The sequence below is a fragment of the Cimex lectularius genome, unplaced genomic scaffold, assembly GCF_000648675.2.
Source record: "Cimex lectularius strain Harlan isolate CLEC.00 unplaced genomic scaffold, Clec_2.1 scaffold6, whole genome shotgun sequence".
NCBI classification, from domain to species: domain Eukaryota; kingdom Metazoa; phylum Arthropoda; class Insecta; order Hemiptera; family Cimicidae; genus Cimex; species Cimex lectularius.
In genome coordinates this window covers 3,216,771-3,234,115 of record NW_019392677.1, presented here as the reverse complement: position 1 = coordinate 3,234,115, position 17,345 = coordinate 3,216,771, and the positions used below count along the sequence as shown (strand labels likewise).

Genomic DNA, 17,345 nt, shown 5'->3' with positions numbered 1-17,345 from the left:
CACTTTCAGAAAATCGAATTTTTCCGCCCGTGCTCCACTGTGCGTCGCGTTTCTACAGGAAAGATACAAAAATCGGAGTTGAAATATGTTAAAGGTCACCAGGATCGTGATAAACCGTCTGCGGTGGCGTGTGCTTTTCTCGTCAGCCCTTGACACACATTCTGAAGCAACGACGTAGCGATAAAAACCAGCATTTGTATATGCACAAGTTCGATATGTCCGACTATTTTTCGAATGGGGTTCTGCATTAAAGGACAAACATGCCAAGCGTCAACTAAATCTCTTCTTAAACTCATAAATACGATTTGAAGAAGAAGCGAAAAAATCAAAATTTCGAACCTGTTCTGTGCTTCCTTCGCTTCTTTCCGGTCACGAAATCCAGCCAATCCAAAAACGTGTCAACGTGAAGCGCTATGCGTTATCGTAGTTTTGATCATCATTCATTCCATCTGTCCGTCTCGGATCCGCTCGTTTCGTGAATAGACTCGTTGTCGAAAGAAAACCGGTCCCGAGTCGATCATTCGCGAACAATATTATCTCTTAAAAGATTGGGCCTGTCAGTAACATTATCATGTTGACATGTTATTCGAACCAAACGCCCTTGGGTGTTATTCCAGTTTTGTACTTTCAACCCAATACTGGCTTTTAACGTACGTTCGAGCAGTGGATAGTTTAAAAAACTCTAAAACACAGGACAATTTGTGTTTCAGTTCTTTACGATATACAATAATTGTGAAAGGAAAACTTCCGTGACGATAAGGAATTTGAAAGATTTTGGGCTGTTAATGAATCGAACTAATAAGATTCAGGAGCAGAATTTGTAACCAATAATTCAATCCTCATTATTAGATTAACCATTATGAGCTTTAATCGCCCACAACACCTGGCAAAAATTTCTCGATAATCTGCCGCATGGATCAAAAATAGAGAAACTTGATTTAGCGCCACTTGGTTATCAATGTGAAAACAACCTTCTGGATATAGAAATTGGAAAACTGAAAACTGGGAGAATAATTATGACGATTACTCTTGACCTACTAGCGATGGCGAAAAGCAGAAAACTACGACCAACGGCTTGGGAAAAAAGGGGGAATAAAAGATTCCATAACACAATCAAACGCTATTGACGCCAAATCAAGAGCTATTGTAATAATCTCTCTCTCTCTCTCTCTCTCTCTCTCTCTCTCTCTCTCTCTCTCTCTCTTTCTCAATCACTCTCTTATCACAAATTTATAAGCGATAAGATGCGATCGAGCGTTTAAAGCGTCGAAAATATGGGTAAAAGCTATAATGTCCATCCTTTTGAATCATTCCAAACTGCCTTCCTTAAAAAAAAGGGGGCAATGGTGAAGTTCAAGACTTACCTAGATGGTACAACACCCTACAGAGGAAGACTTAGGGATAGGGATAAAAGAGGCGGCCACAAGGCCTTCTGCACCTCGACCTGAATCTATTGTGCTCTCCTGTTCTTTTTTATAATTCACTGGCTTTAAGCTTCAAGGTGTTAATCAGCCTCCATAGCTTTGCCAGCGGCTCTTTAGTGTATGACATTGCTTGCGGTTTTTTCAGTCCTAGTTGCAACAACCTGCACGTACACAGACCCTCACAGAAACGCAAAATGTGTTGTGATCTCCTCCTCTTACTGGCAGTAGCTGCACAGTGTTTCTTCTGTCTGAACTTCTATCTGGTGCATGTGCCTTAAGTAGCAGTGCCCTGTCACGATCTACCCACAGGGACACCTTCCTTGTGAGCCCAGGCAAAGTCCGACCATCAACTCTGGTGCCTGGGGTAACCAATGATGGAGGCAATTCCCCCCCCCTTACCGTCCTATACCCTATATTCTCCATATTTTCCTTTCCAATCCTTACCCCCCTGCTTTGGTAGAGGCTTCCTGGGTTACTGGACCCGCACCCCTCAGGCAACGGGTGCATCATTAGGGGGTTCGTACAAACTCCCGGGTGGGCGATCAGTCTCCAATCCGGTTCATGGGCTTTCTTAAGTAGCAGTGCCTTGTCAGGAGTCCAACCAGATTCCTGGTTCGGTTGTCGTTGCTTTACAGTAATTCTTTTGTAAGTTTTGAGGATGGCACTTCTATGAGTCCCTTCGCGAGCCTAATGCCTGTGGCATTACTCAACCAAGTTTTCGACTCATTAAGGATCCATTTTAAAATGTACCCTCGGAGGAAGATTTAGTCAAGAAAGTCTCCCCAGAACTAACTAGAATCAGGTCAAACAATAAAATCTGTTCCAAAAGACTACTATTATCCGAGTAAAGTTGAAACGAGCAAACGGCTCACTTTGAAATATAACCCAAATATATCAACCCCCCGCCCAGAGCAGTAATTCCTGTGCAGGAAGGCCGTAGGGTGCGCGGACGAGGGGGTCAAACCTCTTTACAATACATTTTTCATACTATTTTACATAAAAAAAACGTCAGTTAAGCTGGAATTCGAACCCAGGACCGACAGCTTGGTAAATTCAAGTCGGACACCCTAACCAATCAGCATTGCGGTTCCCTTCTATTTTCAAAGAATACGTGAGTTTGATAGAGAAAATCAATCTATTTGCTTATACTTTGGAAGCTAACTCAGTTCCAAGATAAATAGGGTAAAACCTGTCTGCGAGGCAGTCTCCCACAAGTTAGCCTCATAAACCGCAACAGGAAGTGTCTTGGGATGTATAACGTAACCTTAGAAGAAATTGAACCATTGAATCCAGGCCTACTGATCACCAAAGGAGGACTATAGGTGTTTTGGGTAGTGAAGGATAGAGTAGTCATTACATTTTTCAACTCTGAGGAGTTCTTCTTTAGTAAGACAGTCTGGTACATATTGCCCGAAGGGTAGAAAACTTTTAAAATAATAATGCTGCATAAGCTCGGAAAACATCAAGCTTCTGAGTTAAGCCTTCGAAAAAATAATCGACTCACGCAGTTATGCTGACTGTTAGATTATGAAAATTGCAATTGCCATAGCAAACAGCACGCTGCAAATAGCACTTACAAGTTTGAAAGTTACCTAATATTAAAGATTCTCATGCTCAAAAAATCATCAATTCGTAGTCCATACTGAAAATGGAAACTCATCAGCGCCATCCTAAGACCCTCAGTAATAGGGCCCAGTCTATTCTTGATTTATCTAAATGATTTACTTCGTAGACTTAATTTAGCATTATTTGCCGATGATACGGCACTTTTTACAATTTCTTTTGATCACATTTCATTGTTTTGAAACTTTCTTCTCCTTCTGCATCGCAGGCAAAATGCCGTTCTAACGGCGAAAATTCAATTGCCAGGGTGAACAGGGGGCGAAGAAGCTGGTGAAAAAATTGCACAGGGCTCGTTTAGTGTATTAATCATGTTTTTCGAATGGATCAGGTTGAAGTTGCTAGAACAGAGGGAAAGACTCAGCCAAAAAGTCTTGCCTAAACTTACTAGATATTATCAGAGTCGGAATTAGGTGTGGAGAATAAATAATCTGTACAATCTCTAGTAAGTTTAGGAGAGGCTTTCTTATCTAAGTCTTCCTCTGAGAATACATCTTAAAATGGATCCTTAATGAGTTCAAAACCTGGTGGAACAATACAACAGGCATGAGGCACGCGAAGAGATTCATAGAAGGGCCATTCGCAAAACTTACAAAAGAATTACTGGACGGGAACCGACACTGAACCAGGATTCCGGTCGGGCTCCTGACAGAACATTGCCACTTGGGAAAGCACGTGAACCGGGTAGGAGTACAGGCAGCAAAAACCTTGTGCAGATACTGCCAAGAAGAGGAGGAGACCGCAGAACCCATTTTATTTTCTGTGAGTGTCTATGTAGGTACAGGTGTTTGCAACTAGGACGAGAAAAACCTCAAGCAAGATCCTACACCAAGGAACCGCTGGCTGCTGATTGCCGCTGTGGTTGATTAATAACCAGAAGCTGGCCAGTGAGTTATAAAAAACAGGGGAGCTCAATAGATCTATTCATGTCGAGGTGCAGGCCTTGTGGCAGCAATAAAAATCGACTGAACCAATATGCAGACATTAGTCTACAGCTGCCTTTAGGTAGACCGAGATGGCCTAAAACGATCTTCAGATTAACTAGTTGTGTATGTAGAACTGTTGCCCTCCACCCCAAAAATATATTGCTCCAAATAGTAATATTTATAAAACCAAGTCCTATCAAATTGTTCAATTTTCCTATTTTCAGGTACGTAAGACCTTTTTAACTCTTTTTCCTCCCGAATTTATTTAATATGGCTGAAACACTCGTTTGAGGTTAAAAGCTTACTGCCTCATAAGAAACGCACCAGATGCAGTCAGAAGAAACACTGTGCAGATACTTCCACCAGGAAGAGGAGACCGCAGGACACATTTTATGTTTCTGTGAGGGTTTATGTAGGTGCCTTCCCATGTCATATGTTATTCCTTCAAATCTTTAACTGGATACATTCGGTAATCCTAACGGTTCCTGGTCTTACGGGTATAGTTGAGTATCCACAATTTTACGCCTTATCCATTCGTTTAGCCGCATATAACATCGCAACAAATCGCGGGTCCTTTATAGGAGATACCTTTCACTATGAAAGGGAAAAAGGGAAAGCTCAATTTGTAAAAAAATACATGGAATGTGAATAAAATCGTGATTATATTCAAAAAATTTCACCGAAGGGGTGAGCGTGATGGTGGGTTATTAACCTTCGACACTCTTTCGAAATTCCCTAGAGAGGAGGTTAATTTATGTTAAACACGTTTAAGATTTTTTTTTAAATAATTTGCACAGAAAATTACACTCACTTCTTTCCAATAACAGTAACAGCTTACCTGAAAAAAAAAAAATTAGTATATTATATAGAGATTTATATATTTTTTATTTTAAATAATAAAATCGTTGTATAAGTATATTTGTATCTTCAACAGTTTCTACTGTGAACATCCGACCGCAAAACCGCTAGGCCGGGTGGTCCAACATGATAATCATCAAATTATCAGTAGCGACAGGGTCGAAATTCCTTTCGAATACCGACCGACTAACATGGGCCATTGCATATATTTCGTACTGGCGGTTAAACAAATTTGATTTTTCATGATTTCTTCTCAAATTATTAAATGTACAAAATGTAAACATGAGGTTGTCGAACAACAACAATGGGACTTTAGGCATTTTCTTGCGTCACATCTTAAGCTGAAGATGCTGCTGAACAAAACCTGTTCGAGCAATTTGCCAGGATGAGTTGCATTTTGCATCACGTGTACCTTTTATTGTACAGCGTAGGCAGTTATTAGGTAAATAAACTATAATCTGCCGAGTAGATTTATCCAAGATTCAATTTTCAAAAATTGCTCAGCAAAACTACATCAGTTATTGCTGAGTCTTGTTTATTAACGAATTCCAGTTAAACATTAAAAATTCTTCCTATTTACAATAACGCCTCCAATCTACGAAGCTATATTTCTGTTGTTTAAAAGTTACTAAATGGAAATCAGTACAACCAAAAAATTTTAAGAAAGTTTAAAAAAAATTGATATTCGATGGCATTGTTCAGTTTTAATTAAAGGTTACCAAAACCAATAATTCCCATGTATTCTTTTTACGAAATTTGCACGATCGTTGCATCATATTTTTTAATCAAAAATTCATTCTGTCCATTCATTACTCGATTATTTACCGAATGACACCAAGATAAGGTTAAAACCAAGACCATTTTTGATTTTTCTTATCGTTATGACATACGACACTAAATTTCGTTTTTGAAATTGATTTTGTCAAGATTCTGACTTCGATCGATTCTGATTTTATTCATACCCTGTATTTTTTATTTATTTATTATTTTCAATCGATTCAAAATGTACGAAATACATAATCGACGAAATACAGCCAAGCTTGATTTTCTGATGATGCTTTGGCAGTGTTAAATGGGAAAATACTAATAAGCAAAAAGAAAAAAATATGCCAACAACAAATGGTAAAGCTTTTAACGAGAAACATAGTTATAAACCTCCACGGTAATGGCATTAGCCATAGATACTAGTCATGGGGGAGCTAAATGAGCCGCCCAATAACCACTTATGAGGACGGACTTCTACCTTATGAGATCCATTTTCAACCAATCTTTCTTTCTTTTTTGAACGACTAGATCTACACTCATCCATCATTATATCAAATGATCAATACTATTTAAAGCTGATAAGGTTAATATTCAGAGCCAGTAGCGAGATGTTAAATGTACATTGCAAGCCATGAAGGGGCGATGATAGCTTTTCCCCGTCAAATTAAGCCTTTTTAAATTGAATTTAACCCTTTTTCATTTCAAATTATCCTTTTTTACCATTAACCATGTTTAACTTCAAATTAACCCTTTTTAATCCCAAATTAACGCTTCTTCAAAGTATTAAAAAACTTAGATGGTATGTAATGTAAGAAATTTCTTATATTTCAAAATTTTTCATTTACTGTATAATAAATTAGATATTAGAATGCCGTATAAAAATTGACTGCAAATAAAATCAACCATATAAAATAATTTGTATCCTATATAAAATACCATATGAAAATTGATTACAATTCAAATTAAATATTATATAAAATCAAAGGATTCCTCATTTAATTTGAGATTTGAAAAAAAAATAAAGGGGTAATTTATAAAATGTTAATTTGAACCCCACGAAACCCTTTCTGATTAAAAATTAACCCTTTCGCGCGTCAAATTAACTGTTTTTATTTACGAATTAACTTTTTACAGCTACAAACAAACCTTTTTATTGTCAAATTAATCTCTAACCAAAGGAAGAAGCCTTTGATTTTATATGCTATTTAATTTAAATTGTAATTCATTTTCGCATGGATTTTTAGATAAGAGAGAAATCATTTTACATTTTTAATTTTATTTGTAATTAATGGCACAAATCTGGCCTCCGTTAATAAATGAGAACTGGAATAAACAATAAAAGTTTGATGTTTCTTGTTTATTTTATCTTTTATTTTTCTCACCTATAATTTGGTCAAATCTTGGTTATACAAATACCTACTGTAAAAAAATAAATAAATAAAACGAATTTACAAAATACTTTTGAATGTCAAGGGAGTTTGCCTTTTTGACGATACAATCTCTGTTTAATTGGAACATAAAGAAAACAAATTAACTTAAGTTTAAGTGAAGTAAATTAAGTGCAATGAAATCGATTTTTTTAGATATAATTACCTCAAATGTGTTAAAATTCACTATATCGAAAGATCCTTTGAAAAACTAGTGTGTCTGAAAGTTTCTAGTAGCATTTATTTAATCCCACGTCTGCCAGTTCCTTCGATACGTTTTATGAAATTATGTAGAATGATTTTATTCAATATCGTCTATATTAGATCAATAGATTGACCACTCAGTAGAATCAAAAAGGGAAATAGAAATCAATAGAATAGAATGGGGAAATTATAAGAATTTCTTATCTACGTTGTAGAATACGATTATAATTATTATAAATTACTCGAAATTTATGATTATTCAACTTAGAAACGGTTCTAATAACAATTAATTAAGGTTTTTAGTTGAGATAAAAAAGTCAATGGCACGAGCGGGATTCGATCCCACGATCTTCGGCTTGATACGCCGCTGCTCTACCACTTGAGCTATCGTGACCTCGATCCACTCGGACACCAATTTCCTATCTCAACCCCACCTTTTGAGTTTTCCCTCCTTTTTGCCTTTTTTTTTTTTTTTTTGAAAAATGGCGAAAAGGAGGGAAAACTCAAAAGGTTCTAATAACCTCGAATTCGCATATCCAGTAATGTTGTTAATTCTTGGGGGGGAAATTACCCCAGGCGAATCCAGTAAAAAAATGCTATTTTAACATAAAATTAATTTGATTTATAACTATTTATTATAAACATTCTTATTTAAGAATTTAACATGGTGCTTAAAACGGACGTGAGTTAATTTTTTTGCCTACTTTACTCGAATCGTCTTTGCATTTTGGCAACCTCCCTATCTATTATTTTCAATGGAGTTAGAATTCGTGAGGATGAAAGCTGTAAACACCAGAACAAAAGGGTCACTCCTTTTTAAAAAAGATGGTCACCCTTTTAAAAAAGGGTCACAGTAGTTAAAGAGTACAAGTATTTGGGAGTCACTCTAACCTCTAAGTTGTCATTCAAAAAACGTAGTTGAAAAAGCAAAAACTGCAAAGTTTTATTAAGTACCATCTGGAGTGGAGCTGTGTAAATTAAGTGTTTAACTCAGTTTCTCGATTGGTTCTCAGTTATGCTTAACAGGTTTGGGGATTTACATATTTCCTAAATGTGGAAAAGGATTATCACTCCGCAGACCCTAAGAGAAAATCCCATTTCGATAAATAATTAGTGTTGAAACGCTGAGGCCATACGGAAGATGGCAATAAGACGCGCTTTACTGACCAACTCTGGGAGAATAGGCATATCAAATTGAATAGAACTACTAAAGTACAGGATTATTACGCAGACCCTAAGAGGAAATCCAATTTAGATAAATAATTAGTGTTGAAACCCTGAGGCAACACTGAAGAACTAGTTACCATCGCACAGGCTTCCAAAGATCATGGCGTGTGAAATGTGGAAAAAAGGGATGTTTTGGGCATTTGAATAAGCATGATGATTCCAACGCTATCATTGAACCTAATTTTGATTTTTGTGACACTCGTGCACTTAAAACTAACCACCATTCTTTAATTATATCGGTTAGAGAATCCCTAAGAGAGGAGTTTGTTGCAAGAACCCAACATTACACACTCTACAGGGAACTAAAACCGAATGTAAAGTGTTCAAATTTGACTGGAAAAAACGAGCAAAATTTAGATCCTCGATCCATCAGATAGTTGGTGAAGTTACGGGGCGAGTTGCTTAACCCGAACTACCAAGCTTACCGTACCAAGCTTCCGAACGAGAAGAATGTCGTCTTTGTAACTTGAAAGCAAGGGAGGACATTTTCCATTTTATAGCGGTTTGCCCTATTCTTTCTGAATATAGAAGATTATTCTTCGGGTGCAGTGTATTTACAAGAAAAGAATTTTTAAGTTTGTTGGTTGGGATTACACCAAGGTAGCCTGGATGTATAGGAAGGATTATATCGAATGATAACATCGTGATAACCCACGACCTTCGGCTAAATACGCCGCTGCTCTACCACTTGAGCTATCGTGACTTCGGTCCTCTCGGACGTATTTAGCCGAAGGTCGTAGGTTCGAATCCCGCTCGTGACACTGACTTTTTTTATCGTAACCGAAACCTTGTATAAAAAGAATAATTAATTGAAAGAAGTAACTTGGCCAATTGACCACTAAAACATACATGGGTTATTATTATTTCAATTAATTAAGGTTTTTAGTTGAGATAAAAAAGGTTTGAGGTTGTGGTTGAGATGAGAAGTTGGTGTCCGAGTGGATCGAGGTCACGATAGCTCAAGTGGTAGAGCAGCGGCGTATCAAGTCGAAGATCGTGGGTTCGAATCCCGCTCGTGCCATTGACTTTTTTATCTCAACTAAAAACCTTAATTAATTGTAATATATTAATTGGTCAAGCGGACCACGAAATTAGTGAATTTAGTTATTATTATTTTTTAGTTCTTTTTTATTCTTAAGTGTATACTTATTTCCCTTCTTACCTTTATTCTTTTTTATCCTTATCTCTTCTACTTAATCTAAGTATTTTTATTGGGTTTATGGCAATTAAACCAATTTTTATATTAGTTTCAATCTAGATATTTATTTTATTTCAGGAAAATTTGTTAACCATTTACAGTACTTTATCATCAGAGAGGTTTATATTATTTTGCAGTGTATAAAATTATTTATTTATTTTAATTATATATTTTATTTAATTATTATCAACATTATTACTATTACTACTATGTATCCATGTCGTATTGTTTATTTTTTGTTTATTGTTCACTTTATTAAGATTTTGGTTAAAACTATGATAAATTTTATTATATTATTTTCCGTAAAAAAATAAATAAATGAAACAAAATAACTAGATATATAATACGTTAATAACTTTCAATTACATACACCACACAGGCAGAAAACCATGTTATAAATAAAATTATGTAAATTAATTGAAAACATTTTTACTTGTCTGGTAGCTCCTTGGCAAGAATGTTCGGACACGACTCAATGTCTTTCGACCTAGTACCACAAGAAAAAGTTACATTCGAATTCGGTGATCCCACGTCCGAACCTTTGTGAGTTTATAGCTTGTATCAGCGGTTGCTAAGTGTAATAAAAAAAGCATTTCCTTTTAAACGATTACCAACTGCTACAGTTTCAAGGTTGGAAAACACTCTTAACCTCGGTTCAACGATATATAAAAGTTATTACTTCTCCGTACCAATTATGCCCCTCTAATAGTCAGATAGTCCTCGGCGCCAAATTACAAAATATATCAGAAAACCAATAAATCAGCTTTATCTCCCAGCGGTGATTATCTTTCCCACGATGGAAAATATCTTTAAAGTTTATCGTTATTGAACTGTTTCGGCGCTCGATAGATTTCTCAGAAGATGTTTTTAAAAGAAATATTCCGCGCAAATCTCAGCACTGCCGTCGTTTATTTGAGAGTTCGGATGATCTTTCATCTGAACCGATGCGTAAATTAATAAAATTAATTAACAGTTTTAAATTATAAATTATTTACGTAAAGTATTAAATATAAAACATAAATTTGAAATTAAAAAGGGTTATTTTAATTTTTTAAAAAGTTCATTTGTAGTTGGGTTGTTGTATTTCCTCCCAATTTCTTTGTAGACCGTCTCCATTTGTATTGCACTGTAATTTTAAATTTACCGTGACTCCGCCAAATGTTTTTTGCTAATGATTCAGTGAAAATAAACGCATATCTGTTTCTTATCATCTGCTGGTCACTTTTTAAAAGCTGCGTTTGATTTCAATACAACAATCAAACGTATGATTCACCTTTGAAAAAGTACGTGATGAAATTTGTACATTATGTAGGTCGACGCTATAACTATCGTGCTACCGCGCACAGTGATGAAAATCACAGAAAAAAATGGAAAAAATCAAGGCTAATATGAAAAATAATAATTTGTTCAAGTCGTGAGGAGCGGTCGAGAATAGTATAGAAAAACACCTTTTCTATTTTTTGCCGACGCTTCGAACTTTATTCGGGTCATCTTCAGGGCATAAAGTGTGGTGCTATTCTTGTGGTGTCATATAGGTTTTGTGTGAAAGTGTTGTGTTCACAAGCTCTGAAGATGACCCGAATAAAGGTCGAAGCGTCGGCAAAAAAATGAAAAAGGCGTTTTTCTAAAGTACCTCATTCTTGACCGCTCGTCACTACTTCAACAAATTATGAAACAAGTCACTTAGAAACACCAAATAATATTTTTATTTTGCTTTTTTTTTAATAAACCACCCGTTGAGACACTTTTGCAGACCAAACCAACCTTAACCATTTCTAATCTCCCTTCTCCATCCTTAAGAATCTCTAATAACTTTTAACAGTCTCTAATAACCTTTAACCATCTCTAACCACTCTCAGGCCCGATGGAAGCGAACGGTATCAAGTAGACGGAGGTAACGTCATCACAACTCATTCAGACGGGGAGGCTGGCAGGCGACCGGTATGAGATACATACATACATATATGGTATGAAATTTTTATTCGCCTGGGATGTTCTCTTGATAATTTTTCTGTATAAAGGGGACTCACTCCGTCCGTCTCGTTTCCATACGCCTTCTTCGAAACTTTGAAAAAATGAACAGAAGTGACATTTCTGACAACGAGAATTTCATTAGTTCAAACATACACCCCCCCTTTGGAACAACAGTGACCATGTTTATGCGGATAAAGTTAAAAAAAGTAAATGTATGTCGAAACGTGGGTGACCCATATTACTCAACTTTTACTTGTTTTTGGCTTAATTATATGCCTAAGAGCTACAGCTAATCAACAATCCAGATCTTTAAACCGCTTAGGAGAGGATCGAGACAAGAAGGGCAGGCGACTTCATCTAGTTACCAGAAGAATCGCCTGGATACTAATCTAGTTGCCAGGAGAGTCGCCTGGATACTAACCTAGTTGCCAGGAGAGTCGCCTGGATACTAATCTAGTTGCCAGGAGAGTGCCTGGACCCTAATCTACTTGCCAGGATACTAATCTAGTTTCCAAGAGAGTAGTCTGGATACCAATCTAGTTGCCATGGGAGTCGCCTGGATACTAACCTAGTCGCCAGGAGAGTCGCCTAGATACACATCTAGTTGCCAGGAGAATCGCCTGGATACTTTTTGTATGTCACACCGAACACCTCCGTGTTCTTAACCTTAACCATCTCTAACTACCTTTATCTATAACCACCCTTAACCATCTCTATGCCGGCTTTAGCTTAGCTAAGATGATTATTTTTTAATTTTCCTTGTGATAAGCAATGCTGTACGCGGTGGCGAAACGTTACCGACTTTACCCGAAATCTTTTCTCGTGGTTATCAAAATTTGCAAAGTATCTTGTCAAGGTCTGTAGGGTGATGTACCTACCTCTAGGTTGATCGTTTCAGATCATCATGGCCTGCATGTCCTCATTGTTTTTTTGCCCTCAGACGCATTTCGAATTCTTGTGTGGTGGGTTAAGAACCGCTCGAGATACGTATTCACAGTATTTTTCCTGATATGAAATACACAAGGCCGTTAAATAAAACAGCTATAAGACGAGTATCACTCGAATTCGTAAGTATTTCGAAACGGAAAACTGGAGACAAACGAAAACAATGGGATGGAGAAATTTTCCACCTTCGCCATGTCGAAGTGAGTCTTTATGCCTCGGACGGGGATCAATTTTTCAATTTAACCCGTCCCACCTTCAAATAAAAGCCCTAGATGAAAGCGTAAAGAAAGTTATATAAGCGAGAAACGAGGTTGAGCTAGAAAGTCTGGCCTTCCGAGAATTCGCCCCCCTCCGTCTCTCGATTGAACTAGTCGGTCTCCTGAGCATACTCCTACATTTTCAACATCTTTCATTCCTCGAGTCTTCTACTATTTTATTCGACATTTAATATTAAAATTCATTTAGACTGGTAGGTAGGACACACTCCACGAGATCCGCTTATCATTTGGTACCATTTAGTAAAAAAAGTTCTAAGCGGTTCATTTGAAAAAACGAATTAATACAAAATAGTTTTTGCTTTGCTTAAAACTGAAAAAAATCGATTGTTACTTTACTTAACAGACATAGTATTACAAGGAGGGTTTCAGTAATCAATATAAACAATCTTCGCCTAAATTGTGGGATTTCCCACAGGGTGATGAACTTGTCATTTGGTCATTTTTGATCCAAAAGGTCCTTGCTATTTTTGTATGTTAGGTGAGTTTGCCTTCTTGCCGCTAATGACGAGAGACAGGCCAAAACGATCAGAAACTACGAAAGTATCCAATCTCTGTTTAATTGTTACATAATAAAACTTAGGCTAGAATACAAATTAATCCGAGTTTAAGCGAAGTAAATTAAGTGTAATGAAATATATTTTTTAGAAATAGTTACGTCAAATGTGTTAAATTCACTATATCGAAACAAAATCCTTTGAAAAAGTAGTACCTGAAAGTTTCCGGTTAGCATTGATTTAATTTCACGACTGTCACTTCCATTGAATCGTTTTATGAACTTACATACAATGGATTTTATTCGATATCGTCTATTTTAGATCAATAGATCAATTTTGGGGACCGCGGTAGCCGAGTGGTTAGCATGAGAGACTCTCACGCCGCGGTCGTGGGTTCGATTCCCTCCGTCGCCTCTGGCCCTTTTTTCCCGATAACCCCCAATTTGAACACACAAGAATTCGTACTATGGCTAATATGCAAGATCATAAGGCAAAAAAAAAAAAATCAATAGATTTGTAGATTTAGCTTCACAAGTAAGTTGTACACAAATTGCAAGAACAAAGTATTTAGGAGGTCCAATAGTTTTTCTGTCTACTGGAAACTACCGTTGTAGAGAGGCGCTACAAAACTCCCCCTTTTCAAGAAAGTAATTTAGCCGAGGTGCGTACTGTATGTCCGGTACGAGTGGTGGTAGCTGCTGGAGTTACCTTATAAAGTCTTGCGTGAGAGTTGTCGGAGATGCTGGAGCTGTTGTTTCGATGGTTTGTGAACTTGGAAAAACATATCAGTTCTGCAGTTAGGAGAGGATAGTCCGCATTGAATCCGTGGCAAGCCTTAATACGATCCACAGTAACAGTTCTTCCTCGTATTTCCAAGGTGTTTTCTCCTACTGCTTTTAAAATCCTGAAGGGTACTTCGTAGGGTGGAGTGAGAGGCGGTCGAACAGCGTCTACTCGTAAGAAAGCATGTGTGGCTTGTTCTTAATCCTTTATCCACAGAACAATTATTTTTGCTGGAGGTTCGTGGTGGATTGCGGAGTTGGACGACGAGTTCCGATTGAGGAGTTACGGCTGTTTCTGTAAAGAACTCTCCTGGTAGGCCTTCTTTCATTAATGTTCACAGTCCGAATAGAATGGCTGGGCAATGCTAGGCACCAATGAGGTTTGTTCAGTACCACTAACCTTTTAGTGTACTGTGGAAACACTCAACTATCCCATTAGACTGAGGGTGCTATGGTATTGTCGTTTGAATCCAAATAGTTTTGATAGTTCTGCAAAAAGTTCAACTTGGAACTGCCTACCCCGATCGGTCGTTACCATTGGATGGGCTTCCAAAACGGGTAATCCAATCCACTTGGATGTCTTGAAGTACCTTTTCCATCTATTGTATCTACCAATTATTGTCAAAACTCTTAACTAACCTTGCGAAGGTAGAAGAACAATATCGATATTGATATGTCTTTCATTCGGTATATGAAAATTGCACGAAGAATTATTATGCCGTGTGACTTTTCTACACTGGCAAATATACATCCTTGAATTTCACGAGTTCCTGTTTTATTCCTAACGTAAAGAATATGATTTCCAATTGTAACCACAGTTCCGGCCGTTGTTTCCAAAATAAAGGTAATTTTTCCTCCTGCTCGTCCGGTTTCGTAAGTAGTAGGGACTTTACCAGAGGTTTTAGGATCTTCTTGTCGTCCTTAAGGTATTATATATGTCGAACTTATTTATTCACTATATACGTAAAATTTAATAACTGGTCCAATATTAAGCCCAAGAGTAAAATATTACCATTAAATAAGTTACAATAATTATAACTAAGTTAATAAAGATTCTTACTTTATTCTTCTTGGATCACCAATGTAGATTTAGCGGTATGTTTCTCGGTCTACTGGATAAGTGGTGATACAGTCTGATCAATCAATAGAGTATAATATGGAAAAGGTAATATAAAATAAATGAAAATCAATAGATAGAATGGGGAAATTATAAGGATTTCTTACCTATTTGGAACCCACGTTGTTGAAAAAAATTTTGAAAATATTTCAATTACTTGCAATACTTTATAATATACTTTATGATCAGTAAATTACCTTACTAAATGAGTTAATAAAGTCGGAGTTATTTATTTTATCGACGAAGGACAATTTTATCGTTAATAATTTGCATTACTGCAGAATGATTAGCGTGGTTATAAAAATATAAATATGAATACAAGGGGCATTGCTCGGATTCTCACATTTAATGGACTTTTGGGAAAATATAAAGTTTTGTCCGGTGTTTTTTTTCTATAGTAATGATGTTACAACTGTTTGATACTTGATACACTTCATGACATAGGTGACAAATGTTAATAAATCCTGCACAAACCATACGAAAAAGGAACATTACATGTAGATACTCGTTTTAAGAATTATTTTCCTTTTCTTTACCTATCTTTCTGGCCTGTCGAAAAAAGACAAAAAGGAGAAAATTTTCCCAATTTGACAGGGAATCCAGGTGGTGGTGTTTGTCGTTATATCCCGTATAGGCAACGCCAAGAAAAACTCTTATATTCAGTAATTTAATCCGAATAGCCATGAGACAATTTTGTGTCTTTTTTTGAGCCTACAGAGAGCTATTCCATATCGTCTATTAGTTTCGGTTGATCATGGCCATTTCCCCTTCTCTTGTGATTTCTCCGAAGAGTCTGTGGGGCGCTGAACCTGTAATTTGATCATTTCTTATCATCCTAGTCCGCCTCCTCGCTGGGTCGGCCTTTCAGAAACGTTTCGCCGTCTTCAGTGTGTCTGTGATTCTGTTAGGTCGCCTCTTTTTTTTTTTTGTCTTAGGGGTGGATTTGTCGGCGTTTTGTTTTGTTTTTCGGTACCCTGGTCTTTGTGACGTCCGTCCTTTCTCTTTTCTTCGTATAAGTGCGTTGGGTAAAAGAGGACCCATTCCGATTGATTAATGCTGGCCATAAACCGCAATTTTCGGTTCATTTCATTAATTTCACTACAGTACTTTTCGATAGTGATGGTTTCACCCGGATTGAGGAAGCCTTAATGAATGACTTCTGCAGATGACCATCACACAGTGATCATAATTTTTTGAGGTGTAAACTTGGCATTTGGAAGGGCCCCGGGTTTTCACTCTTATCCAGCCTCTAGAACGCTGCCTATTGTTGTATATCCACTTTTCTTCACACGTTACCATACGACTGAGAAATGGATCATTTTTGTTGCGTACGTATTGATTTCATACATGCGATCCCTTTGGCGATCGTTCAGATCGAGGGGAACCAACTTGGCGAGCTTCGTTTTCCCAATAGCTTCCGGATAGCAAACGACGGTGGTCAATACCAAGTTCTTCCGCCATTTCTCGAGTAGTTTTTGTTGGGTCAGCTTCAACTATAGCCTGTAACTGGTCGTGGTTAAGGGCAGAAGTACGACCATCACCTTCTTTGCTCGTGAGGTCATCTACAGTACAGAATTTTTTAAACCGACTATGGATTCATTTATAGTTCTTCGCCTCCATTAATGCTTCGGTTTGCGCTGACCTCGCCCAAGTTTAAATTCACAGAAAGAAATTTGCCGATAATCGCTCATAAGACATAATTTTGTTTGAAGGCACTGAACAGACTGAAGTAAAAATTTTTACTAAAAGGATTGTAAGAGAAAGAAAGCAAGATAAATAGGCTTTAAAATTATGAGTATCCCTTAGCATAATGGATAGTTTTGTTAACACAATTGGTATCAAAAGGGAAGCGAAAAGGAAAACATGCTCATGTATTGCATCAACCCAATAATTCAAGTTATTTAGTTCTTTTTTCGTTTTGTATTCATTTCCATGATTTTCAAATTATTTTTTTAGTAATAGTAGTAAAAATTAAAAAGTAATTATAGATAGATTTATACAAATATTTCAGGGCATCACAGGTGAGGGTTTACATTGTGCTATCCCGCGTATTATCAAGAGCGTAAAAGTAGCATTGGCCTTGATTGAGAACAAGATTTGCATCCG

The 17,345-nt window shown here is 36.9% G+C and overlaps 1 protein-coding gene across 2 annotated transcripts in view; it reads right to left on the bottom strand.

The window, feature by feature from the left end:
- Positions 1 to 17,345, bottom strand: part of LOC106673777 (suppressor of cytokine signaling 2-like) — a 106,683-nt gene that overhangs the window by 63,775 nt on the left and 25,563 nt on the right. The window contains exon 1 of one of the 2 annotated variants that reach the window (XM_014406034.2): positions 340 to 495. The exons of the other annotated variant lie outside the window; for it this stretch is intronic. The gene's annotated coding sequence lies outside the window, so the exon portion shown is untranslated. Of the gene's footprint in view, positions 1 to 339; positions 496 to 17,345 lie in introns of those variants that run through there. 2 annotated transcript variants of the gene reach the window in all.